We start from the raw sequence: 26,898 nt of genomic DNA on the forward strand, positions 1-26,898 counted from the left end.
AGCAGCACACCCACCGTCCGCGCGGCCCCCGGGGCGCCCCAGAGCGACGCGAGGGCACCCCACGCGCATGGACCACGCAATCGCATGGATTACGCAATCCATGCGCATGGGGCGCCCCGACGCCACCCCGGAGCGCCCCAGGAGCCGCACGGGCGGCAAGCACACTGCTCCCCCGCTCCACACCACTACCATGGCAACCAGGACTTTAATAGCGTCCTGGCTGCCATAGTAACACTGAACGCATTTTGAAGACTGATCCGTCTTCAAATGCTTTCAGTTCACTTGCGGTGTTACGGATCCGGCAGGCACCTCCGGCAACGGAAGTGTATGCCGGATTCCAACAACGCAAGTGTGAAAGAGCCCTAACAAATACTTTTTGCTGTGTTTTGGATGATATTTATTAATAATCCTTGTATTTCCTAAATTTTGTAATACATGTTTGCATCTTTATCCTGCAGCGCATGTTGAAGAAGGGATATGACAGGACCCGGAAGCAGGCCGAGAAGAGGGCAATCGTCGTGGGGGTCGTCAACGTGTTAAAAAAAAAATTTGGACGGAGCCACGACGAATTGCAGATTGTGAAGAAGTGGTCTGATCTGAAGCGGAGGCACCCGGACTGGGTCGATGAGATCAGTCGCAGAGTCTGCCCTGGTACTTTTTTTTTTATCACCCGTTACAAATTATTACTTATTTTTACCTGTTGTGAAACATAGCAAATCATCCCGTTACCTCATACATCTCTCCCTCGCTGTGAGTGTATATATATATATATTTATCCACACAGCGCGGTAGTGATGTATGATGTAACCGGCTGATTTTGTACTTTGCACACACACATAATAATAAATATATGTGTGTGTGTGTATATCTAGATAAACAGCAATCATCAATCTGTATTAGGGCTGTTTCACATGAGCGGATGCCGTGTGTGACATCCGCTCCGTGAATGAGAGCCAAGACCCGATGCAGACAGCAGAAGCACGGATTGATAATGCTCTTTGCCTCTCTGTGATCTCTTTACTACGAAATCACAGTGAGATAAAGTTGTCATTGTGATTTCGTAGTAAAGAGATCACAGAGAGGCACGAAGCATTATCAGTCATATTACTGCTCCGTGCTTCTGCTGTCCGCATCGGGTCTTGGCTGTCATTCACGGAGCGGATGTCACGCACGGCATCTGCTCATGTGAAACAGCCCTTAGGCCCCTTTCACACGGACGGATTAGGTCCAGATACGTCCAGGGTGCGTTCAGTGAAACTCGCACTATTTTGTAAGAAAGTCAAATCTGCGATTGCGTTCAGTTTTTTTACACACGGGTGCAATGTGTTTTGATGCGTTTTTCACGTGCGTGATAAAAAACTTAAGGTTTACAAACCACATCTCTTAGAAACCATCAGTGAAAAACGCATCGCACCTGTACTTGCTTGCGGATGCAATTCGTTTTTCACGCACCCCTTTTCACTTCTTTGGGGCCAGGGTTGCTTGAAAAACGCTGAATATAGAACATGCTACGATTTTCATGCAACGCAGAACTGATACGTGAAAGACAACGCTCATGTACACAGACCCATTGAAATGAATGGGTCAGGATTCAGTGCGGGTGCTATTCGTTCATGTCACGCATTGCACCCGCGCGGAAAACTCGCTCGTGTGAAAGGAGCGTTACAACAAAAGTCCCCATCCATCATTACATTACATACATCCCCCACTTAGGTTAGTTTCAAAATAGCGGCATGGACGTCGCCAGGCTGTTCCGTCATGTGAACAGCTTGTCGGATCCGTCCTGCCGCTAGTGTACGTGTGGCCCCATACTACAGCTCCATCACCATTGACTTTCAAGGGATCGTGGCGTTATTCCTGGGCATGAACATCTGCAAACCATGACGACGTGTTGTAGTTTTATTCTGTGCACCTCTCGGCATGTTTTATCGTTGCAGACTTTGTATGACGCCCCGTTCCCACTACAGTCAATGGGTCCGGAGCGGTATTCCGGAGACACACGTACACTAGCGGCAGGACGGATCCGAGGATCCAGAGCTCTCTGCTGCTATTGTGAAAATAGCCTTACTTAGCATTTCTTATTAGTTCTGACTTGTTTCTCTAAAGGCCCATTCACACGTGCTCAATTTCATAATTTATTTTTCTGAACTGACTTGAGGACCCATTCATCTCTAAGGGGGCCGCAAGATGTGCGTCCCGTCTCCAGAAGAGCGGACCCGCATGTGGCGAAACCAACCTCGCCACTGGGTTTTGGAGAGGCCTGTTTATCCGCCTCTTGCCTCAGGATTATGGCCCATACTAACTTTTAAACCCCTGAACCTATTCAAGTGAATTTTGGATAGGTTTGTCCCCAAGTTATACTGTTTAAATTTATGTAAGTTATATGTATGGCCAATGTAAACTCACAAAGTTGGAACAATTTATAATAAGTGTAACTTGTCAGCTTGGGAGGAATATGCTGGGTGTGTTTCTATTGTGCCATTGTCCCATTGAGTGTTTAAAAGGTGATGTCTGTCCTGTTGTCTGCACATGTGTATTGGTGACTTCTCTTTGTCTTGAGAGATAATTGGATTACGCCTCGGGTGTCTCCAGGGCAGAGAGGAGGAAACCATGATGCATTGTGGGGATGTATTGTCTCTGTGTATCCTACAGTGCTGCATATCTGCCCTATGTCACAGGCTTCATTCTGGTCCCCTAGGGGCGTGTATACCAGATGGGCTTGGTTGTTTTATACCTCTATATACAAACTAAGAAGACAGGTTGGCATTAGCAGGAGGTGCTCAAACCCACATGCAGTTGTGCATATATATAGGGGAGCAAATCCTGCACTTGTGGCCCGTTGCTAATGGCAATCCCCAGCAAAATGCATACAATGGAGGATGCCCGCGGCGAACCACAAGTACCACAATAGACATCCTACACAAGGTAACAAGTGCGGATGTCATAATTAATATAACAATATAACAAAACAATAACAAACACAGGTGCACTCTGCAGTCTCACTAAATCCTCAAACTGATTTTAAAATTGAGAGATTAGTCAACATGTCCTACGGTGTAGAACATGTCTAAGACATGTTCTACACCGTAGGACATGTTGACTAATCTCTCAATTTTAAATCCTCAAACTGATTTTAAAATTGAGAGATTAGTCAACATGTCCTACGGTGTAGAACATTTCTAAGACATGTTCTACACCGTAGGACATGTTGACTAATCTCTCAATTTTAAAATCAGTTTGAGGATTTAGTGAGACTGCAGAGTGCACCTGTGTTTGTTATTGTTTTGTTATATTGTTATATTATTTATGACATCCGCACTTGTTACCTTGTGTAGGATGTCTATTGTGGTACTTGTGGTTCGCCGCAGGCATCCTCCATTGTATGCATTTTGCTGGGGATTGCCATTAGCAACGGGCCACAAGTGCAGGATTTGCTCCCCTATATATATGCACAACTGCATGTGGGTTTGAGCACCTCCTGCTAATGCCAACCTGTCTTCTTAGTTTGTATATATAGATTCCTGGAGGTGTATAAACTCCTATTTAAATGTGCCTGTTTTCCATCTACAGGTCACATTTAGGTGCACCTGTGAGGCCTGGGACATATCAGCAAGTCTTGAGTGGGACTCACAGACTCCTCCCTCCTCCCATTGCAAGCATGGCCACATGCTGGAGGTAACTGGTGAGTTGTTTGTGAGTCGGCCTTATGCTCCTGTAATTTGCCCACTGGCTCCTGGTATCGCCCATACGGCTCAGGTAGGAGAGTGTAGGGTCCCGGGCTACTTGAGAAACCTTGTCGTGGTGTCTGGGCTTAGACATGTTCTACACCGTAGGACATGTTGACTAATCTCTCAATTTTAAAATCAGTTTGAGGATTTAGTGAGACTGCAGAGTGCACCTGTGTTTGTTTTATACCTCCCTGTGGGCGGACCTGTATTTGCAACAACTGTAATAAAAACCAGGCTAGGTGTGCCAGCACCTCAGACCACTGCTTGACCCTCAACACGGAGCCTTGTCTTGTTATTGGGGGGATCCGCTGTATGCTGTTAGAGACTGATAGCCAGGAGTGTAAGCTGATCCCTGTTCGTCTGCTAGCAGCTATTCGTGAGATTCCAGTTTGGAGTGCTATTTTGTATCCAGTTCGGGAGTTGGTGTATCCTGCAGTAGCTGTGCCTGTCTCTCAGAAAGGGGCATATCGCCTAACCGGATTTTAACCCCTTGTCTGCTGAAACGGTCCGTTACATTGGTGGCAGCAGTGGGATCGTTCCTACAGCCAGAAGGACAGCTACAGGAGACACCATTTCTTTGGATTTAACAACTTAAGGGTAACGCATGTCTCAGTACAGTGACCCTAAAAGCACCAGGATGGAACCAGCAGTGGAGTACAGATACTCTGTGGAGGAATTTGACCGTATGATGTGGTTGCGGCTGAACTTCTTCGGACCCAATCCAGCTGAGAAATATTTGAAGTTCGTGAGGAGTCTAGTGTTCAAGACCCTACTATACCGGGCAGAAGGTGACGGTCAGCTGCCACGTTGGGTGGACCTCCACCGGAAGTTACAGTTGCGGGACAGAGAGAGCTCAGTCTCCTCTCCCCAGCGGCACAGTGTCCAGCAGGGAATCGGGAGCCCAGTCTCCATTCCCCAGCAGCAGTGTGAATTGCAGGGAATTGGGAGCCCAGTCTCCATTCCCCAGCGGCAGTGTGAAGTGCAGGGAGAGGAGAGCAGCGTCCTCCCTCCCCAGCGGCAGGCTGAGTTACAGGGGGCAGAGGTAGTTGTTTCTGCCCCCCAGCAGCAGAGTGATATGCCGGGAAGGCAGTGTGAAATGCAGGGAGAGGAGAGCAGCGTCCTCCCTCCCCAGCGGCAGGCTGAGTTACAGGGGCAGAGGTAGTTGTTCCTGCCCCCCAGCAGCAGAGTGATATGCCGGGAAGGCAGTGTGAAATGCAGGGAGAGGAGAGCAGCGTCCTCCCTCCCCAGCGGCATGCTGAGTTACAGGGGGCAGAGGTAGTTGTCCCTGCCCCCCAGCAGCAGAGTGATTTTTTGGGAATTGGGAGCCCAGTCTCCATTCCCTAGCGGCAGAATGTCCAGCAGGGAATAGAGACCCCAGTCTCCTTTCCCCAGCAGCAGGACACTGTATTGGGAGCGGAGACGGTCGGTCGCCCTCCCCAGCGGCTGGAAGTATGTATGGGAGAGGAGCTCGTTACCCCCTATCCCCAGCGGCAGCTTAACGCACCAGGGGGAGACAGTAACCCCCACAACAGTGCAGATGGGACCGTGGTCTCTGCACCTACAGCACAGGGGGTAGAGACAGTCGGTCTCCCCCTCCAACAACCAGACTCTAAGCCAGGGAGCAACACAGAGACCGGGAGTACCAGCTTCCAACATAACCTTGGTGGACTCACTGGACAGAGACAGGCTACCAAATGCAACAGGTCCAGTATTGGGTTGTGGGTGGGCTGCCAGACTAACTCAGGTACCGACCGGCGTAAGGTCAGGTATCTGGTTAGTCTTCCCTGGGGGGGGGAGATGTGTGGCGAAACCAACCTCGCCACTGGGTTTTGGAGAGGCCTGTTTATCCGCCTCTTGCCTCAGGATTATGGCCCATACTAACTTTTAAACCTCTGAACCTATTCAAGTGAATTTTGGATAGGTTTGTCCCCAAGTTATACAGGGAGTGCAGAATTATTAGGCAAGTTGTATTTTTGAGGATTAATGTTATTATTGAACAACAACCATGTTCTCAATGAACCCAAAAAACTCATTAATATCAAAGCTGAATATTTTTGGAAGTAGTTTTTAGTTTGTTTTTAGTTTTAGCTATTTTAGGGGGATATCTGTGTGTGCAGGTGACTATTACTGTGCATAATTATTAGGCAACTTAACAAAAAACAAATATATACCCATTTCAATTATTTATTTTTACCAGTGAAACCAATATAACATCTCAACATTCACAAATATACATTTCTGACATTCAAAAGCAAAACAAAAACAAATCAGTGACCAATATAGCCACCTTTCTTTGCAAGGACACTCAAAAGCCTGCCATCCATGGATTCTGTCAGTGTTTTTATCTGTTCACCATCAACATTGTGTGCAGCAGCAACCACAGCCTCCCAGACACTGTTCAGAGAGGTGTACTGTTTTCCCTCCTTGTAAATCTCACATTTGATGATGGACCACAGGTTCTCAATGGGGTTCAGATCAGGTGAACAAGGAGGCCATGTCATTAGATTTTCTTCTTTTATACCCTTTCTTGCCAGCCACGCTGTGGAGTACTTGGACGCGTGTGATGGAGCATTGTCCTGCATGAAAATCATGTTTTTCTTGAAGGATGCAGACTTCTTCCTGTACCACTGCTTGAAGAAGGTGTCTTCCAGAAACTGGCAGTAGGACTGGGAGTTGAGCTTGACTCCATCCTCAACCCGAAAAGGCCCCACAAGCTCATCTTTGATGATACCAGCCCAAACCAGTACTCCACCTCCACCTTGCTGGCGTCTGAGTCTCTCTGCCCTTTACCAATCCAGCCACGGGCCCATCCATCTGGCCCATCAAGACTCACTCTCATTTCATTAGTCCATAAAACCTTAGAAAAATCAGTCTTGAGATATTTCTTGGCCCAGTCTTGACGTTTCAGCTTGTGTGTCTTGTTCAGTGGTGGTCGTCTTTAAGCCTTTCTTACCTTGGCCATGTCTCTGAGTATTGCACACCTTGTGCTTTTGGGCACTCCAGTGATGTTGCAGCTCTGAAATATGACCAAACTGGTGGCAAGTGGCATCTTGGCAGCTGCACGCTTGACTTTTCTCAGTTCATGGGCAGTTATTTTGCGCCTTGGTTTTTCCACACGCTTCTTGCGACCCTGTTGACTATTTTGAATGAAACGCTTGATTGTTCGATGATCACGCTTCAAAAGCTTTGCAATTTTAAGAGTGCTGCATCCCTCTGCAAGATATCTCACTATTTTTGACTTTTCTGAGCCTGTCAAGTCCTTCTTTTGACCCATTTTGCCAAAGGAAAGGAAGTTGCCTAATAATTATGCACACCTAATATAGGGTGTTGATGTCATTAGACCACACCCCTTCTCATTACAGAGATGCACATCACCTAATATGCTTAATTGGTAGTAGGCTTTCGAGACTATACAGCTTGGAGTAAGACAACATGCATAAAGAGGATGATGTGGTCAAAATACTCATTTGCCTAATAATTCTGCAAGCAGTGTACTGTTTAAATTGATGTAAGTTATATGTATGGCCAATGTAAACTCACAAAGTTGTAACAATTTATAATAAGTGTAACTTGTCAGCTTGGGAGGAATATGCTGGGTGTGTTTCTATTGTGCCATTGTCCCATTGAGTGTTTAAATGGTGATGTCTGTCCTGTTGTCTGCACATGTGTATTGGTGACTTCTCTTTGTCTTGAGAGATAATTGGATTACGCCTCGGGTGTCTCCAGGGCAGAGAGGAGGAAACCATGATGCATTGTGGGGAGGTATTGTCTCTGTGTATCCTACAGTGCTGCATATCTGTCCTATGTCACAGGCTTCATTCTGGTCCCCTAGGGGCGTGTACACCAGATGGGCTTGGTTGTTTTATACCTCCCTGTTGCCGGACCTGTATTTGCAACAACTGTAATAAAAACCAGGCTGGGTGTGCCAGCACCTCAGACCACTGCTTGACCCTCAACACGGAGCCTTGTCTCGTTATTGGGGGGATCCGCTTTATGCTGTTAGAGACTGATTGCCAGGAGTGTAAGCTGATTCCTGTTTGTCTGCTAGCAGCTATTCGTGAGGTTCCCGTTTGGAGTGCTACTTTGTATCCAGTTCGGGAGGTTGGTGTCCTGCAGTAGCTGTGCCTGTCTCTCAGAAAAGGGGCATATCGCCTAAACGGATTTTAACCCCTTGTCTGCTGAAATTGACCGTTACACCGCACTTCTGGGTCCACATTTCAGTACTTAAAAAAAAAAGAACTAATATATTTTTGCACTAAATATAACTTCATCTTTTATGATGTCTGATTAGATATTCATCATTGTTGTAATAAGTATTGTTTTGCCATCACAGCACTTTTTCTGTAGCAAGTATGTATGTATGGACAGCAAAGAAATATCAAGCACATGCACATTGCATATACATTTTCCTGCCACACACTGTATACCACACACTGTATACCACACACTGTATACCACACACTGTATAGCACACGCAAACACAAACACATAGTCTATATATTAGAGTTTATGTCTTGTTGGTCTTGAGAAAAAATAAAAATTTCTTCCTGCCATTATTTGCTGGTTCATTTAGCGTTACCCAGGGTGCACCACGGGGAGGCCAACCAGATGTACACCCCATACCGTACCGTCACTTCACTAGACAGGTACATCTCTGCTCAGCTGGCCAATATCCGATTGCTCAGACCCCACACACATACAAAAGGAAAACCATTTGATCTTATAATGTGAACCTTAAATATAATATTTCCACCTTCTAACAAATACTTTTTGCTTTGTTTTGGATGATATTTATTAATATTCCTTGTATTATTATCCTCAATTGAGGCCAAGAATAGTCATATTATATTATTGCCGTTGATGTGCGGTCTTCAAAATGCGTCACGCACATTTCCGTTGTCCCTTTTTTTTTTTTGTGGGTGGATATGAAAAACACATTACGGACGTTTAAATAGAGCCTAAATCCGAACGTTGTGTGATTACAGGGCTTCCAGTGCCAACGGTCCGCCGCCGTATCACGACGGCGGATTTAGATGTGGTGGAGGTCTCCGCAGAGGAGAAGGAGGAGGATGAGCAGGCGGGCCCCTCCCACAGTCATGCAGGTGCCACCAACCCACCTGATGTGGGGAATGATGTGGAGGTGGCAGCTGATTAGCCCGGACCCTCAGAAGGGCCGAAAACATCAGGGCCAGCTCCTGCAGAGGAGGATATCCCCACCCCAGCTCCGGATGAAGAGGATGAGGAGTTAATTACCACCCCGCACCAGGAGGGTAAATATGTGCACACATCATTCTAATTATGTATACATCACATATTTAGAAACATTAACCCTCTGTACCCCATGCCCATTTTTACTTTAACGCTAATTTAAATTTTTTCTTAAATATGATAAGGTATCTATTTTTGTGCTAATAACTTTAAAATGAATTTACTTTTCACGGACATAGTTCTATCTTATCGTTACACATTGTACTTCATGACAGTGGTAAAATTTAGTCCAAATTTTAATGGCATCTTTGTACAAAAATTAACTAATGTAAAAAAATATTTGAAATAAAATTATTATATAATCAAAATAAAAATTTCACTTTATGCTACAATATAGATTAAGAGATTAATTAAATTTATAAGTTTACAATCGCCATATGCATATATCATGTTTAGATCATTTATTAACTGAAATATAATTCAATAACAGTTTGGTTATGAAGTCACTTTTTGTGGCCTACATAGTGTAAGCGACAAATAAATAACCCCATTTCAGAAACAACACACCCTCTATTTAATCCAAATTGATTCTATAAAGTTTGTTAATGATTTAATTGTCCAACGGTAATCTATTAAAATGTTAAAAAATAAAAAGAATTTGAACAAATTCTAAATTACAAACTATTTGATTTGAACACATTGTAGTGTTTAAATCATAAAAAAATCTTAAACGTATTACACAGAATATGTATATTTACAAACAGTTGTGCACAAAAACCTTAACTTTGGTCGCACAGCAGGCTTCAGACTGCAAGGAGCACAATATGGCTTTAGGCTAGAGGATTTAGATTAATGGTAATTGGGAGCTGTGTCGCATGTAAAGAGAAGACACCCTTATGTGACCCTAGAGTTGAAAACAAAACAAAGTGACTCAATTAGGCAAACTACACCCCTCAATGAATATACTAAGCAATTAGAATCAATCCGCAATTTTACATAATGAGGCAACGATTGTCTTATAAAAAAACTTTTCAAATTGAATATATAAAAAAAAGGGAATTACACACAGTTTTTTATTAAACAAGTGGTTACAGGACTAAATGCACCCCACATTTAGTTCCACTACTCGCCTATAATTCACCTGAACACCACCACATATGTGAATTTATGTCATTGGCTGTAGAGTTGTAACAGCCTATATCAGCTTTTTCATGGGAACAAAACACTGGTGTCCCCTGCTTCACCTCTAAGGAGACAGGTGCTGTCGTACAGTCTTGTTTAGCATTCGTCACCTCCACATGACACCTCCTTACCCCCCCCCTTCAGCTACGTAGCAGAAATGCTTATGTTTTTGTAATACGTCTAATAGGAGAGATCTAGACATCAGGTGTTTGTCAAAAACTTGAAAAGGCCTTATTTTATATAATCGGCTAGCTGCTCTGGACTAGTAGATCAGCTATTAGACCACGGTTAATGAGCCATTTTGTCCCCAGGGCAAATATTTTTTATTTGGCACAAAAATAGTATGGAGCAATTTTGAAAGTCATGAAACGCTGCACCCTACAATTATATAGCAGGTGATGAAGATTATAAAAGTAACAATAATAATGGGACAACAAAAACCACAGTAATATCAAACAACAGCCATGCACAATAACTCTTTAATCTACATAAACTAATATTATATAACACAACAAATTTAATTTTAAACTACTAAAATGTCACTAAATAATCTAATATATAACTACATTTATTATGGTATACTTTAAAAATGAAACTCAAATTCTCTGCACTTAACTACATACTACACAAAATTCTATAAATGACTCTTATTGTTAATTGATATATTTATTTCTTGTGTTTTCATAACAGTAATAAAGAAAATTTCTGCAAAAATTGCTCTAATGTAAAAGAGGCATGGGAAAATCAGGGAATTACGAGCCCACATCCAAAAATCCCAAAGAATGCTGCAGGAATTCGAAGGCCAATATGGGGAGGACCTGAAGGAACTCGCAAGCCTGCAGGAACAACTGCAAAAGTTGCCTTAATTTTATTCTAATATTTTTTTTATTAAAAAAGTTTTCTTAAGTTATATTGATTCCATACTTATTTTTCTATAAGGTTATGTTTTTGTATAATTTTAACTGCAGACTTATCAGTAAAGGAGCCTTTAGTCCACGTTGAAAGTCAGCAGGGTTCGGACAGACAACAGCAGTAAGTACATCTTAATAGTGTAGTATAAGGCCTACACATAAATATTTTTTTTCATGACAGCAGCAGCAGGTAGTGCTGTATTATGAGGCATATACATAACAAATCAACTTGATCAAGACAGCAGCAGCAGGTAGAGCTAATGTATTCTGAGGGCTACAAGTCACCTTTAAATGTACAGCAGCAGATATTTATAGTGTTGTATTATGAGGTATATACATAACAAATCAACTTGATCAGGACAGCAGCAGCAGGTAGAGCTAACGTTGTATTCTGAGGCATACAAGTCAGCTTCATCTGGACAGCAGCAGTAGGTAAAGTTAACATTTTCGGTTGATTAGTAAATTGAAAAATCAACTTTATCAGGACAGCTGACGTGTTGTATAAGGACTTCACATAGCTACCAAAGGACAAACAACTAGCTTGACATAACTCTGTATGATCATGACAGACAGCATCTGCAGCTGGTAGATATTAAAGGTCGAGTATAAGACCTAAACATATCTCATCCTAACTGAGCAGGACAGGCAGCAGCAGGTAATGTGGATTCTCAAAAGGCTGAATGCTAACTCGCCGTGATCAGAACAGACAGCATCAGAATCCGCAGTAGGTAGATATTAACAGTGGATTATACGGCCTACACATAACTCTCAATGATCAGGACAATAGAAGCAGTCATTGCTAATGGTGGAGTATAATGACTACACAGAACTCTGAAGTATCAGGCCAAGATCAGCATGCAATTGGTAAGTTAAAGTAGTATTCTAATTACTACACAAAGTTTGGCATAACTAAGCAGTAATAGAGAGTGTCAGGTTATTATATTGCAGCAGACAAAATTTTGTAACAGATGGGGCTGTGGAAGAGCGATTATAAAAGTATTTAAAAAAAGATTGAACACCCAACTACAGCATGTGTATTCATCGATTATATATACACTGTTGTCCAACAAAAATAAAATATTTAGAGCAAAAAAAATTTAACAGTTCATTATTATTATATGTTATTGAAAAGCCCAATATAACATTGTACAATAAATCATTTATCTAAAAAAAACGTAATTTATAATAGAAAATTATTGTTTAACGCACATTAATTATCCTTTGTGTGAACACACTATTACCTTTCAAATGTATTATTGAACAAAGCTTTAGATTACAAAATACAAATCTACATTCAAAATGTATTATATATAGAGAGTATCAACCAAATTTTAACAAAAAATAAATTGATACTTTTAAAAAAGTATCTTATTTTAAAAAAAATTATCCAACTATCCATACTTTGATCAAAATTTCAACCTCAATAAGACAGTATTGCATAGTAAAATTGTCTTAAGTTATATTAGTTCCATTATTTTTAAAAATTGTAAAGATCAAATGTGTCTGAAAAAAAAAAGTAAACAATTGACGAGTCAACAAAGAAATAACTAGCATGAATCTGATATAGTGTCCGTTTGCTTAACTGGACATGTCGGAGCATAGCTTCGTCAATAAAGACAACAACATGTGATGCAATGAGTAGAATCACTCACAAAATGGTGACATGGCTTCAAGATTATTATACTGTCAGCAGTTAAAGGGGTTGTCCAAGTTATATTTATTGATGACCTATCCTCAGGATAGGTCATCAATATCAGATCGGCGGGGGTCCGACACCCGGCACCCCCTCCGATCAGCTGTTTGAAGAGAAGGCGTGCGCGGTGTCAGCGCTGCCTCCTCTTCACTGTTTACCTTCTAGCCGTTGCATCTGCAGTGGTGAGAAGGTGTAATTACACCCAAGCCTTCCTATTGAAATGAATGGGACGGCTTGGGTGTAATTACACCTGCTCACCACTGCAGATGCAACGGCTAGAAGGTAAACAGTGAAGAGGAGGCAGCGCTGACACCGCGCACGCCTTCTCTTCAAACAGCTGATCGGAGGGGGTGCCGGGTGTCGGACCCCCGCCGATATGATATTGATGACCTATCCTGAGGATAGGTCATCAATAAAATAACTTGGACAACCCCTTTAATTTTGAAAGATTACAATCTGAAATTATATTACACTAGCATGTGAAAATAATCATTATATAATTGTCAAGAAGTAAGATTACATATAAATGTATATATCTATATATACATGTGGCAATAACGCTCCATTACCAAAACCGGATTACCACACGGATGAGTATAACGCCAGTAACACCCAACCATGTAGAGAGGTCAACACGGAAGCCAGGCATCCTTTCCAGGACAACCGACAACACCATGTTAGAACCTAAGTCAGTATTTAAATAATAAATAAAATAAAAAACTTTTATCAGGTTTATCAATCAGTCTTGTACAATGTTAAGTGCACAAAACCTTTTGAAAATGGAAGCCCACATGCGGTCCCCACCTTGCTAAAGTAAGAACCACAACATGGACGCCAAAAACCCAATTAAAGCAAAATAAAATTTCAAAATAAAACAAAATAAATTATTTTGGTGAATGAAGCGTAAAACCACATGAATTTATTAAATGAAAACGTTTTTATTCAATATATATTCAAATCGAATTCTTGACAATATACGATGAATAGTGCACATTCGCAAATATTAAACATGAACACCATTTTATGAAAATAATAATACTCAATACTTGTCATATTACAAGGGCTAATAAGTGCTCCATGCTAGTTCTCCTTTGCATGATCTCAACAAAAAAAATCCACAGTTAGATTTTAATAATTTACTATATTTCAGACACATTACTTGGCAGCATTAGGCCAGACAGTAGCAGTAAAATAGTAACGCAACAGTAGAAGGCATACAAATCAAAGGCCCAAACAATAAAGGATAACTACTGAAACTACCATTAAAATAGAAAAATCTGTTGTCTAAAGGACACACATAGCTAAACTAAACTCTGCAGGAACAGGGCAGACAAAAGCAGGTAAATGTAAACACCATAGTAAAAGGACTACACCAAGTTTGCCTAACCCTGCAGGACAGGCAGCATCTTAATGTAATGTTAAAATTTGAGAATAAAGAGTAATTATAACTACATCTTCAGGACAGACAGATTCAGCATCAACAAGGTCTACATAAAGTCTACACATAACTTGGCACAACTCAGTAGGAAATGCATAATCCACATTTAAATCTAATGATTTAGTGTAAGGACTAGAGTTGAGCGAACACCTGGATGTTCGGGTTCGAGAGGTTCGGCCGAACTTCCCGGAAATGTTCGGGTTTGGGATCCGAACCCGACCCGAACTACGTCCCGAACCCGAACCCCATTGAAGTCAATGGGGACCCGAACTTTTAGGCACTAAAAAGGCTGTAAAACAGCCCAGGAAAGGGCTAGAGGGCTGCAAAAGGCAGCAAAATGTAGGTAAATTCCCTGCAAACAAATGTGGATAGGGAAATGAATTAAAATAAAATAAATAAAAATTAACCAATATCAATTGGAGAGAGGTCCCATAGCAGAGAATCTGGCTTCATGTCAGCAGAGAATCAGTCTTCATGTCATAGCAGAGAATCAGGCTTCACGTCACCCAAAACTGGAACAGTCCATTGTGATATATTTAGGCCCTGGCACCCAGGCAGAAGAGAGAGGTCCCATAACGGAGATTCAGGCTTCATGTCAGCAGAGAATCAGTCTTCATGTCATAGCAGAGAATCAGGCTTCACGTCACCCAAAACTAGAACAGTCCATTGTCATATATTTAGGCCCTGGCACCCAGGCAGAGGAGAGAGGTCCCATAACAGAGATTCAGGCTTCATGTCAGCAGAGAATCAGTCTTCATGTCATAGCAGAGAATCAGGCTTCACGTCACCCAACACTGGAACAGTCCATTGTCAGATATTTAGGCCCCGGCACCCAGAAAGAGGAGAGAGGTCCCATAGCAGAGATTCAGGCTTCATGTCATAGCAGAGAAGATTCACGTGGCTTCACGTCACCCAAAACTGGAACAGTCCATTGTCATATATTTTGGCCCCGGCACCCAGACAGAGGAGAGAGTTCCCATAGCAGAGATTCAGGCTTCATGTCAGCAGAGAATCAGTCTTCATGTCATAGCAGAGAATCAGGCTTCACGTCACCCACCACTGGAACAGGCCATTGTCACATATTGTCCACATGTCCACGTATCTGTGGTTAGGTGGACCTTGCCACAGATGGCGTTGCGCAGTGCACACTTGATTTTATCGGATACTTGGTTGTGCAGGGAAGGCACGGCTCTCTTGGAGAAGTAGTGGCGGCTGGGAACAACATACTGTGGGCCAGCAAGCAACATGAGCTGTTTGAAGCTGTCTGTGTCCACCAGCCTGAATGACAGCATTTTATAGGCCAGTAGTTTAGAAATGCTGGCATTCAGGGCCAGGGATCGAGGGTGGCTAGGTGGGAATTTACACTTTCTCTCAAATGTTTGTGAGATGGAGAGCTGAACGCTGCCGTGTGACATGGTTGAGATGCTTGGTGACGGAGGTGGTGGTAGTGTTGGTGGTACATCCTCTGTTTGCTGGGCGGCAGGTACCAACGTTCCTCCAGAGGCAGAGGAAGAGGCCGAGGAGGCAGCAGCAGAAGAAGTAGCAGGGGGAGCCTGAGTGACTTCCTTGTTTTTAAGGTGTTTACTCCACTGCAGTTCATGCTTTGCATGCAGGTGCCTGGTCATGCAGGTTGTGCTAAGGTTCAGAACGTTAATGCCTCGCTTCAGGCTCTGATGGCACAGCGTGCAAACCACTCGGGTCTTGTCGTCAGCACATTGTTTGAAGAACTGCTACGCCAGGGTACTCCTTGAAGCTGCCTTTGGGGTGCTGGGTCCCAGATGGCGGTGGCCAATAGCAGACGGACTCTCTTGGCGGCGGGTGTTCTGCTTTTGCCCACTGCTCCCTCTTTTGCTACACTGTTGGCTCGGTCTCACCACTGCCTCTTCCTCCGAATTCTGAAAGTCAGTGGCACGACCTTCATTCCATGTGGGGTCTAGGACCTCATCGTCCCCTGCATCGTCTTCCTCCCTGACCTCCTGTTCAGTCTGCACACTGCAGAAAGATGCAGCAGTTGGCACCTGTGTTTCGTCATCATCAGAGACGTGCTGAGGTGGTATTCCCATGTCCTCATCATTAGGAAACATAAGTGGTTGTGCGTTAGTGCATTATATCTCTTCCACCCCTGGGGAAGGGCTAGGTGGATGCCCTTGGGAAACCCTGCCAGCAGAGTTTTCAAACAGCATAAGAGACTGCTGCATAACTTGAGGCTCAGACAGTTTCCCTGATATGCATGGGGGTGATGTGACAGACTGATGGGCTTGGTTTTCATGCGCCACCTGTGCGCTTTCTGCAGAAGACTGGGTGTGAGATAATGTGAACGTGCTTGATCCACTGTCGGCCACCCAATTGACTAATGCCTGTACCTGTTCAGGCCTTACCATCCTTAGAACGGCATTGGGCACCACCAAATATAGCTGTAAATTCTGCTGGCTACTAGGACCTGAGGTAGTTGGTTCACTAGGACGCGTGGCTGTGGCAGAACGGCCACGTCCTCTCCCAGCACCAGAGGTTCCACTAACACCACCACGACCATGTCCGCGTCCGTACTCCTGAATCTGAAACCAACAGGCCATGGTAAACCCATAAATAAAATATGACATGTCCGACAGCAGCACGTTCAAAATTGGCAGCAGCAATATGTAATCCTGAATGGGAAACCAACAGGCCATGGTAAGCCCATAAATAAAATATGACATGTCCGACGACAGCAGCACGTTCAAAGTTGGCAGCAGCAATATGTAATCCTGAATGGTAAACCAACAGGCCAGGTAAGCCCATAAAAAAAATATGGCATGTCAGACAGCAGCACGTTCAAAGTTGGCAGCAGCAATATGTAATCCTGAATGGGAAACCAACAGGCCATGGTAAGCCCATAAATAAAATATGACATGTCAGACAGCAGCACGTTCAAAGTTGGCAGCAGCAATATGTAATCCTGAATGGGAAACCAACAGGCCATGGTAAGCCCATAAATAAAATATGACATGTCAGACAGCAGCACGTTCAAAGTTGGCAGCAGCAATATGTACTCCTGAATGGGAAACCAACAGGCCATGGTAAGCCCATAAATAAAATATGACATGTCAGACAGCAGCACGTTTAAAGTTGGCAGCAGCAATATGTAATCCTGAATGGGAAACCAACAGGCCATGGTAAGCCCATAAATAAAATATGACATGTCAGACAGCAGCACGTTCAAAGTTGGCAGCAGCAATATGTACTCCTGAATAAGAAACCAACAGGCCATGGTAAGCCCATAAATAAAATATGACATGTCAGACAGCAGCACGTTCAAAGTTGGCAGCAGCAATATGTAATCCTGAATGGGAAACCAACAGGCCATGGTAAGCCCATAAATAAAATATGACATGTCAGACAGCAGCACGTTCAAAGTTGGCAGCAGCAATATGTACTCCTGAATGGGAAACCAACAGGCCATCGTAAGCCCATAACTTAAAAAAAATGCAACTCTGACAGCAGCAGGTATTCAGTGTGCTGAGGAAATGCGATGACATGCATAATAATTAAATATTTTGGCTTTCTAGAATGATTATTTTGATTATATTAAGATTTTGCTTCCACACCAAAAATTATTGATAAATTCAATACATTCAGCCTCACATTTTAAGTCTTATTCTGCACCATGACATGCAATAGTTCATCCAGGAAGCACATTGAACCCAAACGCCTGTGATACCCACAGCAGCCAGGTGAATAAAGCTGAGTCTTCGATGATGAGAAGGTGAACTAATCAAGGCGCATGAGCAGGGGACACTTCAAGACCCTGGCCCAGGAGAGCTGCCTCATCAGTGCCTTCTGTGCTCATACGGGTACAGGATGGATAGGTCCTGTCGTGGGCCTGGAGCACAGCGTGTGTGCGGTGAAGATCATGTATGGGTGTGGAGAGCGGCCATACCCATTACTCCTCACAGACAAAAGGAGGATGAGATAGCCGCTGATAAACACCATCACTACTAGTGCCCTCTGGCGTGTAGGAATCATCACACGGTTAGGCTGGCTGTGTAGCCGCAGTGTTCTGATACTGACTCAATATGCTTTAAAGAATAAATTGTTGACTACTGATGCATGCGTCGCGTCTACTTAATTTATCAATCAATTTAAGTCAAATTACATTAAGTAAATAAATGAATCTAATAATATACAAAATCATTAAAATAAATAATATTAAAATAAAAGCTTTCATTAAAAAGTAATATATACATCAATAATAAGATTTAATAATTCATCAATAATTTAATAATTCATAATTCAGACACAACAATAAATACAAATTAGACAAATTTCATAATTAAAAATTTCTAATATATAAATAAGTAAATATATAAATAAATATTTAATTTTTTTTTTAAAAAACAACATAGTTTAGGATGGAGAGACAAGGAGAGGGATGGACAAGGGACCCTTCAACGGCCTGAACCGACAGTGGGGGCCAAGAAGTCACTGCCGATCCAGGACTCGTTCATTTTAATGAATGTAAGTCTGTCCACTGAGTCTGTGGACAGTCCGTGACCACCCCACCTGCCGCGCTGAAAGTCCGCTCAGACAGTACGCTGGAGGGGGGGCAAGATAGTAACTCCAGCGCATACTGAGCGAGCTCGCGGCAGGTGTCCAGCCTGGCGACCCAGTACTCCATGGGGTCGTCGGTGCTCATGCTGTCGGAAGCACGAACGGACCCCATGTAGTCTGCCACCATGCAGGCCAGCTGCTGGTGGTGACTGCTGCTGCTGCTGCTACTGGGTCGCGCAGACTGGTAGAACGACCGCATCTCACCCATAAGGTCACCTGCTCACCTGCTCGGCTGGTGCTGCTAGTGCCAGCCACCTGCTGGGTGAGATGGGCGGGGATAACTGGAGCGTGAGGCCGAGGGTTGGCCTGCTCCAGCCACTTGATCAGACAGGCCCGCAGTTCAACCATCCGGGCCTGTTTACGGCTGGCTGGGATGAACTGCTCCAGTTTCCCCTTGCAGCGAGGGTCTAAAAGGGTGGCCAACCAATAATCTTCCCTCTCCTTGATTCTCTTGATCCGGGGGTCCCTCCGGAGGCATCGCAGCATGTGGGCAGCCATAGGGAAGAGGACAGCCCGCTGTGACTCTTCATGGCTGCCCAGGACCATGACCTCTTGGTCCTCCTGCTGCTGTTGCTGATGCTCCCGGTCGGAGCTGCCCCACCCCCGGACTAACGGTGCCCCCAACACCGTCTCTCCCTCCTGACCAGGCCCAGACTCCTGGACGTCCAAATCATCATCCTCCTCCTCGTCCTGGTGAAGCATTGCCTCCTCTTGCTCCACCAAGGCACTCTCCCCAGCCTCGAGCAGGCGATCTAGTGTCCTGTCCAGCAGGAACACTATGGGGAGCACGTCATTGAGGCCGACATGCTCCCCGCTGACCATCTTGGTCGCCTGCTCAAATGGGGCCAACACGTGGCAGACCTGCTGTATCTGCCCCCACTCCGCATTAGTGATGTATGGGAGTGGGTTGGTTGGCCCTGGAGTGCCTTGGTCCAGCAGGTATTCCCTCACCGCCCTTCGCTGCTCCCACAACCTCTCCAGCATGTGGAGGGTGGAGTTCCACCGCGTCACGCTTTCGACAAACAGCCTGTGAGGTGGCAGGCTGTTGTCCCGCTGCAGTCTGGACAGGGACGCGGAAGCAGTTGGGGAGCGTCTAAAGTGGCTGGCAATCCTCCGTACCCTTGGCACAAAGTCACTCAACCCTTCGTATGTTCTGAGGAATTTCTGCACAACTAGGTTGAGGACATGTGCCATGCAGGGTACGTGGGTAAGACTGCCAGCATGGAGGGCGGCGAGGAGGTTGCTGCCGTTGTCACAGACAACCATACCTGCCTGGAGCCTTCGGGGTGTCAGCCACTTCTGGACCTGAGCCTGTAGTGCGGCCAGAACATCAGGTCCAGTGTGTCTCCGTTCCCCTAAGCTCACAAGCTGGAGCACGGCCTGGCAGCGGACGTGCACCACACTTGCGTAGCTACGGGGACGCTTGCTGGGGGGCTCAGCAGCAGTGGAGACAGTGGCTTGTGAGGGGAGAGCAGCAGTTCTCCCCTGGACACCCCGGGGCGGCACCACAAAGTCAGATGCCGCCGTTCCCTCCCCGGCGCCTCGGAGGGAAACCCAATGGGCAGTAAAGCTGATATAGCGTCCCTGCCCATGCCTGCTGGTCCAAGCATCCATTGTGAGATGCACCCTGTCGCTGACAGCATGATCCAGCGACAGGGATACATTCTGCACAATGTGCTGGTGTAGCGCAGGGACGCCAGTCCTGGCAAAGAAATGGCGGCTAAGGACACGCCATCTGGGTTGTGCCTGCTCCAACATCTGCCGGAATGGATTGCTGTCCACAAGATTGAAGGGCAGCAGATGTTGGGCGATAACCCTTGCCAGGAGCCCATTGAGTGAACGCACACGTCGGTCCCCGGGGGCATAGGGCGCGGTGCGTTCAAAAAGGTCAGCAACCGTGGGCTGGCGCCGGACGGCAGTGGAGGACATAGAGGAGGGTGCGGTGGAGGCAGAGGTCTGGATACCGGTACCAGTACCTCTAGGAGAGGGAGCGGGGGAGTGGGAACGCCTTGTTGGAAGTGGTTGGGGTGGCTGCAGAACAGTGGCAGGAGCTGCTGTCCCCTGCGCACTGCTGGTGGCACCACTGCTGTGACCACCCCGCATCTGTTCCCACTCCCGCCAGTGGTTGACTCGTATGTGCTGGGTGAGGGCAGTGGTACCCAGCCGAGCCGCAGACCTCCCTCTCCTCACCCTGGCATGGCACAGATTACAAATGCCAATTGTGGCATCATCTGGTGCCAGGGTGAAATAAGCCCAAACAGGCGACTTACGCACCACCCTCCTGTCAGATGGGGCGGTGCTGATTTGCGCCTGCTTGGGCTCGGTGCGGACAGGTGGAGGTGGCTGCTGCTGCCTCCTCCTACTGCCATTACCAGTCGAGCCCCTGACTCTGGGCTCACTGGCAACCTGTCGCACCATTTGCCTCTGGTGCCTACCTTCCTCCTCATCAGTGCTGCTGATGCCTGACAAGGGAGGTGGCACCCATTCTCTATCACCCTCCTCTTCGTCCCCCGATATGTCAGACACAGGCCCAACCAGTGGTGGACTGAGGCGAACAGCAGACGTGGGACCCCTGATCTGGCTCCTCTGTCCCCTCGCTGACGCCTGGGTCTGACTAGGTGTGGAGTTTCGCTGGCTGAAACCGCCCGCACCTGTTGGAAGGGATGTCACTGGGGTACATACAGGTGGTAATCCCTCCATCTCCTCCTCCATCCCTTCCATAAGGTCCTGACCCTCAGGACTGAAGTGCAAATCAGCCTCCTGCATTACCTCCCCCAAGGTGTCCCTCTCACTGTCGCTGTCAAACAGGAGCAGGGACGATTCTTGGGGGCTGGAGGTTGGTCCTACAGGAGACGAACTGCAGCTGCTGCTCGGAGCCGGGGCAGAGGACTCTGTGGCAATGGCTTGTGCCACGAGAGACATAACTTCTTCGGCATCCTGTGAGGTAATTCTCCTGCTGCCAGTCCCAAAAAAATCACGAATAAGGCGGACGCCCCTGACACCTGTGTCCGCACCTCGTGGGTAGAGGAGCGGCCCCGTGCTGGCAGCTGTCCAGCACTGGGACCAACTACTCTCCTACCCCTGCTGTTTGATCGTGAAGACCTCATTATTTTTTTTTTTTAATTTATACAAAAATTAAATTATATAATGTGATTTAGGGAAAAAGTTTATTGGGATGGGGACTGTCGTACAATAAAGAAAACCAAATTTATATATAATAAATCAACGAAAATATTTTTTTTTGTCTTTTTTTTTTTTTAACTAACAAAGGACGTAGACACTGACACGACACAAACTAAACAGTAATAAACGTAAACTAATAAACTTTTTTTTGTCTTTTTTTTTTTTTAACTAACAAAGGACGTAGACACTGACGCGGACAATACACCGAATAACCAGTAAAAGAAAAACACTAAAACTAATAAACTTTTTTTGGTCTTTTTTTTTTTTTAACTAACAAAGGACGTAGACACTGACACGACACAAACTAAACAGTAATAAAGGAAAACTAATAAACTTTTTTTACAGACATGAAACTAAACTAGAAAACTAAAAAAAACAACTAAAGCCTACACTATAACTAACCTACACCCTTCACTAGAAACTATCAGCTACACTAATCTATTCACTAACCTAAATAAATTATTATATTTCTCCTAACTATGCCCTACACTGCACTCTGCACTAGAAACTATCAGCTAACTATTCACTAACCTAAATAAATGATTATATTTCTCCTAACTAGGCCCTGCACTGCACCCTGCACTAGAAACTATCAGCTAACTATTCACTAATAGAGATGGCCCGAACTATCCGACGGCGAACAGTTCCCGGCGAACATAGCTTGTTCGCGTTCGCCTCTGCCGGGCGAACACATGCGATGTTCGGTCCGCCCCCTATACATCATCATTGAGCAAACTTTGACCCTGTACCTCACAGTCAGCAGACACATTCCAGCCAATCAGCAGCATACCCTCCCTCCCAGACCCTCCCACCTCCTGCACAGCATCCATTTTAGATTCATTCTGAAGCTGCAGTCTTAGTGAGAGGAGGGAGACTGTAACTGCTGCTGATTTAATTGGGAAATCGATAGCTAGGCTAGTGAATTCAGTGTCCACTCCAGTCCTGAAAGACTCATCTGATCTCTGCTGTAAGGACAGCGTCCTGACAGCACCCCAAAAAGCCCTTTTTAGGGCTGCAACATTAGTCTGCTTTTTTTTTTTCCTTTATATACATATTGCAGTTGCCTGGCCTGCCTGTGTGTGAGGAGCTGCAGGCCCACAGACTGTAGTGTGCCCACTGCCAGTGCTCACCCCTGTCATTCCGTGTGGCACAGGACTTTGCTTAAAAAAAGGCACTTAATTTTTACACTTTAATCTAAGGTTAGTTGCCTGCCAGTGTGTGTCAGGCTGACTTCCACTGACTGTAGTGTGCCCACTGCCAGTGCCCACCACTCATACCGGCTGGCACAGGACTTTGCATAAAAAAGGCATTTAATTTTTACACTTTAGTGTAATTTCAGCTGCTTGCCTGCTGCTAGTGTGTGTCAGGCCGACTTCAACTGACTGTAGTGTGCCCACTGCCAGTGCCCACCCCTGTCATACCGAGTGGCACAGGACTTTGCTTAAAAAATAGGCACTTAATTTTTACACTTTAATCTAAGGTTAGTTGCCTGCCAGTGTGTGTCAGGCTGACTTCCACTGACTGTAGTGTGCCCACTGCCAGTGCCCACCACTCATACCGGCTGGCACAGGACTTTGCTTAAAAAAGGCATTTAATTTTTACACTTTAATGTAATTTCAGCTGCTTGCCTGCTGCTAGTGTGTGTCAGGCCGACTTCAACTGACTGTAGTGTGCCCACTGCCAGTGCCCACCCCTGTCATACCGAGTGGCACAGGACTTTGCTTAAAAAATAGGCACTTAATTTTTACACTTTAATCTAAGGTTAGTTGCCTGCCAGTGTGTGTCAGGCTGACTTCCACTGACTGTAGTGTGCCGACTGCCAGTGCCCACCACTCATACCGGCTGGCACAGGACTTTGCATAAAAAAGGCATTTAATTTTTACACTTTAGTGTAATTTCAGCTGCTTGCCTGCTGCTAGTGTGTGTCAGGCCGACTTCAACTGACTGTAGTGTGCCCACTGCCAGTGCCAACCACTGATACCGGGTGGCACAGTAGCTTGCCGATAAATAAGGCATTTAATTTTTAGACAGTAGTCTAAATTCAGTTGCTTGCCTGCTGCCAGTGTGTGTCAGGCCCGCTTCCACTGACTGTAGTGTGCCCACTGCCAGTGCCAACCACTGATACCGGGTGGCACAGTAGCTTGCCGATAAATAAGGCATTTAATTTTTAGACAGTAGTCTAAATTCAGTTGCTTGCCTGCTGCCAGTCAGTGTGTCAGGCCCTCTTCCACTGACTGTAGTGTGCCCACTGCCAGTGCCAACCACTGATACCGGGTGGCACAGTAGCTTGCCGATAAATAAGGCATTTAATTTTTACACTTTAGTGTAATTTCAGTTGCTTGCCTGCTGCCAGTGTGTGTCAGGCCCGCTTCCACTGACTGTAGTGTGCCCACTGCCAGTGCCAACCACTGATACCGGGTGGCACAGTAGCTTGCCGATAAATAAGGCATTTAATTTTTAGACAGTAGTCTAAATTCAGTTGCTTGCCTGCTGCCAGTCAGTGTGTCAGGCCCTCTTCCACTGACTGTAGTGTGCCCACTGCCAGTGCCAACCACTCATACCGGGTGGCACAGTAGCTTGCCGATAAATAAGGCATTTAATTTTTACACTTTAGTGTAATTTCAGTTGCTTGCCTGCTGCCAGTGTGTGTCAGGCCCGCTTCTACTGACTGTAGTGTGCCCACTGCCAGTGCCAACCACTGATACCGGGTGGCACAGTAGCTTGCCGATAAATAAGGCATTTAATTTTTAGACAGTAGTCTAAATTCAGTTGCTTGCCTGCTGCCAGTGTGTGTCAGGCCCTCTTCCACTGACTGTAGTGTGCCCACTGCCAGTGCCAACCACTCATACCGGGTGGCACAGTAGCTTGCCGATAAATAAGGCATTTAATTTTTACACTTTAGTGTAATTTCAGTTGCTTGCCTGCTGCCAGTGTGTGTCAGGCCCGCTTCTACTGACTGTAGTGTGCCCACTGCCAGTGCCAACCACTGATACCATCTCCCCGTTCGAAAAATCTATTCAATAAATGGCACCCAGATTGGGGACGTTAGAGGGATTAAACTGATGAGAATAGTACTACAGAAAATACCACTCATATCGGGTGTGACAGTAAATTGCACGGCGCAGACGCAGTCACCGTGGATAAAAACAAAGGGGAGGGAGCCAGCGTTTTTTTAACCATCTCCCCGTTCGAAAAATCAATTCAATTGACCTTTCGGGGACCCTTGGTGTTGTACGTGGCTGGGTGGAGGAAGAAACCTTCAATGACATCACCGGGACGTGGCTAGCTTGGTATCCAACCTTGTGCAAATGGGGAGTTTGCGGTTGTGCAAATGAACTGTTTGCGGTGCATTAAAAGGGGAGTTTGGTCTGTCAATGTCTGTGATGCGGGCGTAACCCTTACACTACCTGATCGATACAACATCATACCTGATCGTATACACACACTGGATGTTTTAAAGCACGTTATTCCAAACAATTTAGGAATGTTAGTTGATTTATGCCCTTTATGGATTAAAACCCGACTCTGCGTCCACTACGTAATTTTCCATGGGAGTTTTGCCATAGATCCCCCTCCGGCATGCCACAGTCCAGGTGTTAGACCCCTTGAAACAACTTTCTCATCACTATTGTGGCCAGAAAGAGTCCCTGTGGGTTTTAAAATTCGCCTGTCTATTGAAGTCTATGGCGGTTCGCCCGGTTCGCCAGTTCGCGAACATTTGCGGAAGTTCGTGTTCGCTGTTCGCGAACTGAAAATTTTATGTTCGCGACATCACTATTCACTAACCAAAATAAATGATTATTTCTCCTAACTAGGCCCTACACTGCACCCTGCACTAGAAACTATCAGCTACACTAATCTATTCACTAACCTAAATAAATGATTTTTTTTCTCCTAACTCTGTACCCTAATCTTTAACCTATCAGCTACACTAAACTACCCTATCTAAAACTATCAGATTCAACAAATAATTCGATTTAGAATTTGCTTTTAAAAAAGCAAAGCACTGCACAGTTCCAAGCTCCTCTCTCAATCACCACCACATGAAACTGCACAAAATGGCTGCCGTGACAAAATCTTATATAGTAATGGGGTGGGCAACTTTCTGATTGGTTGCTAGGGATGTTGCTAACCTGTTGGACTCCTTCTCATTGGCCCACAATCTAAAATGAGGGAGGGATTAGTGTCCTCACGAAGAGCCGATATTCGCATGTGCGCTAATATAATCGCCTTACGAAGATTCGCAACTCAATTCACTAATGTATGAATGCAAAGTCCTTTGCCTCTGTTCTGGGACAATGGCAGATATTCGCCTATGCGCTAATATAATCGCCTTACAAAGATTCGCACCTCAATCACTTTCTCGGCAATGAGTAAGATCTGAGCTTTTGGGAATCAATCAAGATACAGTGGGGGGTGATGACAGTAGTTGACAGAGTACAGCTCAATGTAATCTGTACGGTGGAAACTAAAATAAAAAATATGAATATTCGTAAATCGAATTTTTCGAAGTTCTAAATATTCGCGAATATGGTGCTATACTATATGAATGCACAGGCCTTTGCCTCTCTGTTCTGGGGACAAGTGCGGATATTCGCCTGTGCGCTAATATAATCGCCTTACGAAGATTCGCAACTCAATTCACTAATGTATGAATGCAAAGCCCTTTGCCTCTGTTCTGGGACAAGTGCAGATATTCGCATGTGCGCTAATATAATCGCATTACGAACATTCGCACCTCAATCACTTTCTCGGCAATGTGAGTAAGATCTGAGCTTTTGGACCTTTGGGAAACAATCAATTATATGTGTACTGTAATTTTGTTAAAAAAAACAAACGAATATTCGTTTTTACGAATATATAGCACTATATTCGAAATATTCGCGAAATCTCGAAATTGCGATATTCGCAAAAAAAAAAATCGCTTTTCGAATGTTCGCGTTCAACACTAATTGGTACACACTCAGA

At 45.1% G+C, this 26,898-nt stretch overlaps 1 long non-coding RNA gene across 1 annotated transcript; it reads left to right on the forward strand.

Moving 5' to 3' along the window:
• Positions 1 to 839: 839 nt before the first annotated feature.
• Positions 840 to 26,485, forward strand: LOC120977889. Its single transcript, XR_005773993.1, has 3 exons — positions 840 to 852; positions 8,235 to 8,239; positions 26,130 to 26,485. It is a non-coding gene; the product is annotated as an uncharacterized LOC120977889 (long non-coding RNA).
• The last annotated feature ends 413 nt before the right edge of the window (positions 26,486 to 26,898 follow it).

The sequence above is a fragment of the Bufo bufo genome, chromosome 8 (assembly GCF_905171765.1).
Source record: "Bufo bufo chromosome 8, aBufBuf1.1, whole genome shotgun sequence".
Lineage (NCBI taxonomy): Eukaryota > Metazoa > Chordata > Amphibia > Anura > Bufonidae > Bufo > Bufo bufo.